We start from the raw sequence: 6,755 nt of genomic DNA, 5'->3' as shown, positions 1-6,755 counted from the left end.
AGATATGCATACATTTCTTTAATTGGTTTCAAATCTGTTTTCTTTGAAGTGTCTCTGTACTAAATAAAGATTCTGTTTTAAGAAGTTTGTTTGGTCATGGCATTAACCACTGTCATTGATTTTGGAGGGAAGAGCATGCATGGCCTAGGAAGAAGTCAAACCTCCAAAATTAATCATAGTATTCTGGGACTGTAGCCAAGGAAGTTGCCTGAAGGTGGGAGCGTCACCTGATTTGTCCAAGAGTTATGTGATCTGTATTGTACGTGTACGTTGATATTTCGACCTTGGCCAACCTTGAGGTTGACTTCAGCTAGCCCTGTCCGCATGTGCTTTCCCCACCTGCACTACACTGAAGCCTCTATATTATACCAAAGTACTCCCTACTGCAATTTTTCTTCCTGAAGCAAAGGTGTTAAAGATCTGACCTCTGACAATCTGGGTCTCCTTCCAGGTATGTCCTTCTTTGCGGGAAGCAAAGAGAGAAAGTGGATAAAGAAGGGGCAGAAGACAGGAACAATGAACTGCAGTTGATGGGTAGCAAGTGTAAAGGGTACCACATGGCAGTGGCTATCTGCCCTCTCTTCATCACTTCCCTCCAGCGAGGACAGTGCGGAAGAGTCAGTATGGAGCCAATGTCTGCACCCAGCACATGACCACCTCTGCCACTTCTGCTCCATTCCTCAGAGAGAGCTTTGCACCACTTCTTGAAAAGATACCTTATTGGTGACAGTTCAGTCATTCAACCAAAGGTTTTGCACTGTTTCTTAGCTAAAGCTAGAAAAACCATAGTGGAAGGAAGGAAAAACCATAGTGGAAGGAAGAAAAAACCTCACTCTACAAGACTTTCTTGTTCACTTTCACCACCTCTACCACTGCAAACAAAAGCATATCCAGATAAGAGAAGTACTAAATAAAATAATAGCATGTTGCCATTATTTTTTTCTTCAGCATCATCAAAAAGTATTGCATAACAAAATGAATTGGAAAATAATTCTTCTCTTCAGTTTGACAGTTAAAAGTAGATACATATATTTTCAGAAATGAGAGACTTTAAAAGTCAGGATAGTTAAAAGAAAGAAATTACATGGGATAAATTGCAGCTCATTAAACCAGCGCAAAAGGCCATTTACTAAAGGATAATATTACCATGTATTACCATTTGTTAAAGGAGAAGCAAAGAAAAAGGCCTTACTTAATACTCATTAAATCATATAAATAAATAGGTTAGCTATATTAATAAACTAAGAGCCTCCAAAACACCCACAATGAAGAGCAGAAATCAGAGAATAGCAACACTCAACCTAGATGTGGTTCTCATGAAAAAAAAAAAAAAATAGGAAATAAGAATAATAACGTGCTATTGTTCTGTTCACTATGAATGCCACCCTAAATATGCCTTTTCCGCTTTTGGCTGTAGATTATGTTATGAGAAGCAGTGCATTCAGGCTAGACGTAAGTATAAATGCAGGATCACGCAGCCTAGCTACGCTTTCTGCTTCCTTCTCAACCCCTTGCTTCTGAAAAACAGAACGAGGCAAAAAAAAATCTTAAGTGGCTTACTATTTAGCAGTGCCATTAAATGTATGAATTTTTAATTTAATGCTGAAATAGTGTAAATGCCTTGGTGTGCTAGTCCATCTCCAAGAGGAAGTCCTGGCGGTTAGCTGCTGCCTTTGAGCCAGCAGAGGGAGCATAAAGCATTGGTTTTTGTGGGCTTCAAACCTGAAAGTGGAGGTTTGCCCTTTTCTGTCCCAATTTTTCCCCCAATAAAAGATTTTTAAAACTTCATGATCGCACCTTCAGTGCTAAAAGCACCTTTCTATGCATCATGAATACACCCGTAAGATAACATAGGTGTCAGATTGCTGTACTGTAAATAACTTTTAGCACCTGGAACACCAAGGCAGACACAGGTAGGGAATTTCACCAAGATGAGACGTAAGATATCGCAGGGCATGGTGGCTAGATTGCGTCCCAGAAACATACCTTCAAATCATCCTCACTTAGTGGCACAACACCTGCTTATGCAGAGCAGCCACTGCACAAAAGGGAGATGCTGTTTTCCAAAGGGCATGTTTGTACACATACGTGTACAAACTGTGCCCAACTGACTACGAAAGGGTGTGACCTGGGTGTTTTGAAAACTAATTAGCTAATGAGCCTTATCTTCCTGTCATTACTCAGGTAAATCTCCCATGTGTCTGAAGCCCAATAACTGCAAAACTTTGGAGGATGAAACTTCTGATATTTGTGCTACTTGCACAGCCAACAACAGCAGGGACTGTCTGCGCCCAGACTCCAGCCGGAGGAAAAATGTGTGTTAAGCTCTTCCACACACTAGAAAATCCATACAAAGGACTCCAGAAAAACTTAAATACAGAGTCAATTAAGGCCTTTTCTTTTCCTCTCAATTCTCATTATCGGATTCTCACAGAATTGGATCCTACTTTACTATGCCTTCAATGGGACTCGTTAAAGGAAACAGCAGCACTAAGCATCTTACAGGTTTTTTTCCCAAGTAAAAAGCTCATTGCAAAATCTAGCAGACAGACACATCCCTTGGCTCCCTGGCTCCCCCTAATAGAGTCTGGAACCATAAAGCTTCCAGGATCAGATTTTCATAAGCTGAGGCCTAAGGTTGTAGAGGATGTTCTCATGCACAGTTACCTCAATTGCATATGTATAGCTGGCTTTTGTACATACAAATGGAGCCTGTATGCCAGTGCACGGCTCAAAGGAATCTAAACAGCTATACAAAAATACACATGGGCCTCAGTGTTTATTTTATGATGTGAATAAAGTGAAGGGGGAAGAAGGAGGTGATGGGAAAAAGATGAAATTCAGACCTCATCAAAGTCAAGGGTAGTTTTCCTATAGACTTCAAAAGATTCAGAACTTCATCTGTTACATTTATGTGCTACTGAACCTGGAGATATGTTCAGAAACAGGTTTCACCCTCAATTCATTTGGCAGCCCAACTTCTTCCTGGTTGAATGGTGGAAGCACTGACAAGAATCTCTAAAGAAAATTCTACCATGATCTATATCAGCAGTCCCCAATTTTTTCTGGCTATCTGGGCAACATAGCTCCTTCTAAGAGCCAGCGAGAGCTTTATGTCCCAGCCCTTACCACTCACATAGCCCGAGGTAGAGTACACATGGAGGCCCATTGGACTGGCATGCAAAGTGGCACAGTGTTTCCCAGAAACCATGAAGGTGCTATGCAGTTCATTCCCAAGCTGACCCTGCAGAAGAGTACTGCTGAGAGTAGGCTACAGGCTGGATAAATTGTGTTTGCAGGCTGTGTTTGGCCTATACCTTGCAGAATGGGTGTTTTTCCTCCAAGTTCTCACTGCTTACACTAATGACCATTAACTGTCCTTCAACAGTCCTTTACACCTTTCTTTTGGGAAGAAGGGATGGGGGGAAATGTGGGAAATGTTCCCTTCCTGCGGCCACATTTAGCCTTGGTCTATGCAAGTGCAACATTGCTGACGCTGCTGGAGTTATGTATTGAGTAAAATCCTGGCCACACTAAACTTGATGGCAAAATTCCTGTTGACTTTAATAGAGTCTAGATTTCACAACACATGTTAAGGGATTGTGACTGCAAGACTGAGGCAAAGGCAAAGTAAAAGCAAGAACACTTTCCTCACCGCAATCCAGGGACAGGGCATGGTTCTCCAGGGCTTTAAGGCAAGAGGCTAATAAATAAATAAATAAATAAATAAATAAAATGAATCCTCCTATTCAGTTACTAGTTCTTGGCCCTTTTTTCTCCCATCTTCTCATCTACAGACATGCCCTTTCTTCACACTTGACCATCCAGTTAAGCTTCTCTGTCAGCCTTGCTGTCACTCCTCTTTTAACACATGATGTCAGCCCTCCTGCCATCTTGCTGTCACTCTTTTCAGATGGCAGGATTCACAGCCTTAGCTCACAGACCTGTTTGTATATTGGAAGACAAATATTTGTCATACTTGCTTCTCGTCCCCAATTAAAAATTTGCTTAGCTAAGAAGGAAAAGCCTGTCAGGAAAGTACTGACACTGGCTTTTTCTGCCAAAGGTGTTCCAAAATACTGTTTTTTTCTTTTGCTTCTCCAAAAAGCTGAGAAAAATTGAGAAGTGAAGGATTCAGCTCTGCTGGCGAATAAGCATACTTACTCTGTAATGGCTTTTCAAGTGCTTTCCTACATGTAGGTCAGTGAACAGCAGAGTTTTTTGCCATTATTATTGTTTTCTTGTGGGGTTTTAGGTTTTTTTCCCACTGATCTAATGGTGTCTAAGTAGTCATTTTGCACCGCTGGGCAAAGGCAATAGCAAACTTGCTAACCGTGCATTTTTATACAGCTCCCCAGCACAAAAGACACACCCCAAAGCACCCAAGTTGCCAGGTTCTAAAATGCTACTCAATTTAACAGCAAAATATTGCCATACACACTGTGTGAGCAGACCTTAGATTAGCCTTAGTTGGTATAACGTGAGAAATAAGAATGTGTAATTCTTGATCACAGCAAAGAAGAGTAAGTGAAACAGGTTCATACAGCGAAATCTTCTCATCATGGGTTCCCAATGTGTGAAACCTTTGCAGGATATGAATAACCCCTGGCTTCCATGTGGAGCTAGATTCTCAGAGGATGGAAGTTAGCAACGGTAAATCACCCCAGCTGAGTATCTCCTCCCCAATATAATAAGCTGTTTATTTATCCTGCTGCAAAAGTGTTCTAGGAAGTTGCCAAACAGGAAGGAGATCCTTGCCTGAAGTAATTTGCAACCTAAAGACTGGATCCTACCAAAGCATCTGGTCTGAAGTTTTGAACAGCTTTTGCTCCCATTAAGATTTCAAAAGGTATTCAGGAAGGCCATGTCTTACAGAATGCTGTAAGGTTTGGCTAAAATTGCCTGTAAACTCGTTTCAGGCACTTAGGAAGTCTGTGTTACCTTAGTCTTTAAAATATGGCAGAAATGTGCTGTGGATAGGTGAACTGGAACTAGATGCACAAGGAGATGAAATTATATTAACAGACATATAAACATATCATATTGCAAATGAATGATAGACAATAACAATGCTCCAAAAATAAAAAAATACACAAATCTTCCTTCCCATGGCCTGACCCGTGAGTGCAGAGCTGCCAGAATGGATGAGTTAGTGCAATGGAGTAAACTGTGCTGCATCTATAGATCACAGACTTAAACCTGCTGCCACACACCTCCTTTCTCATGACAATTTATTTCGCTTAAATAACCCCTGGCCACCCTTAAGCGAACAGTGATGTTCTTTATATCTTGTTGATAGGTGGCATGATAAAGAAATAAGAACACATATCCTGTGTTATGTAAGGAGAATTTAATGCTGCTGGAGATTAGCTAGTTCCTTCTTTTTTAACTCATTTTCACAGAGCCTAAACCTCCGGGAAAGTTTGTTTTTCTCCTTAATTCAGTCTCTGGTTTTACTGTCAGTTTTTTGAAGAGTTACATTTCTGGCTGGAATACAATGTTCGGTCACAGCGCACGGACATTGCAGAATATTGCAAAGAATATTTGACCCCTGCCTTTTATTTCCTAAGTGTATCATCAGTGCCAAGCACTGAATATATGAGCAGAATTGGGTATTGCTAAATGAAAACACTAAGTCTAACAGATCTGGATTTTAGTTAGTTAGCATACACTAACTACCTCATGTGATGGCAGGAAATGACAGCTCCAAGGCTGAAATCAGATCCAGGCAGGTGGCCTCCTGAAGGGGCTCGGTGCGAACACAAATGTTGGCCCGTGTGGATCCAGCTGCAGCAACACAGCCCAAGTTTGCAGAGACCTTTGGAGAAAAACCTGTATTTGTATTTAAAATCTAATGCATCCTACATATCATTATGCACACACATCATATATGATGCGTCATGTGTGATGATACATCAACACCGCCTGCATCAGATAGATAAGGGCAATGAGTGCTGCGTATGTAAAACACTAAGTACGGCACAGACGTCCAGACTTGCCTATGGCAAGAAATCTCAGTAATTCTCAGGTGCAGGGTTTTTGTTCCTAAATAAACAGATCGACTAAGCCCAAGACATCTTTTTGAACTCCAGGATACGGAGTTCCTGTGAGAGAGGAGAACCCGGGCGAACGGCTTCTCCTTGCAAACTACGCAGATTGCTCCCCTCGCTGTGTGGAAGACAGGGGACGAGTTATCCTAGCCATCAGAGCAGATGCAGAAACCAGTGGAAATGAGGAGATAAAAAGTCAAAGCCCAAAGATTGGCTAATAGAGAAAGAAGTGTTGTAACTGCTAAATCACCCAAACTGCTTTGCCAAACTTTGACATGCTTGATTTCCTGTGCTTAAATAATTTTTAGGCTTTAAAAAAAAAAAAAAAAAAAAGGGTGGGGGGGAAAGTGAGGAAAAATAACCAGCTGTTCCTTGTATAGTCCAGGAAACATGTTTGATTTATTGCTTTAAGGTTATTTTTGAAGGGGCTGCCTGTGGCAGCCAGAGTACAGGAGAAGTCACTGAGGCCTGTCCACTTGAAGGGCTCAAACTGTTTCCTGAACAGCCCTTCTTCACTCGTCACCTCCGACAGCTCTTATTGACAACGTGTGACTGGGGCCCCGGAGTGTTTTAAAGCCGCGGGGGGCCGGGGCGGACAATGGGGCTGTCAATTACCTTTTCCCCCGTTGTGAAAAGGGGGCCGCGGACAATGCGCCCCGGCGGCGGGGGGTTGTGCCGCTCGGGGCCCGCGACCCCCGCGGCATT

Source organism: Pygoscelis adeliae, unplaced genomic scaffold (genome assembly GCF_000699105.1).
Source record: "Pygoscelis adeliae isolate BGI_AS28 unplaced genomic scaffold, ASM69910v1 Scaffold98, whole genome shotgun sequence".
NCBI classification, from domain to species: domain Eukaryota; kingdom Metazoa; phylum Chordata; class Aves; order Sphenisciformes; family Spheniscidae; genus Pygoscelis; species Pygoscelis adeliae.
The sequence above is the reverse complement of the archived record's forward strand: the minus strand, read 5'-3'. Positions refer to the sequence as shown.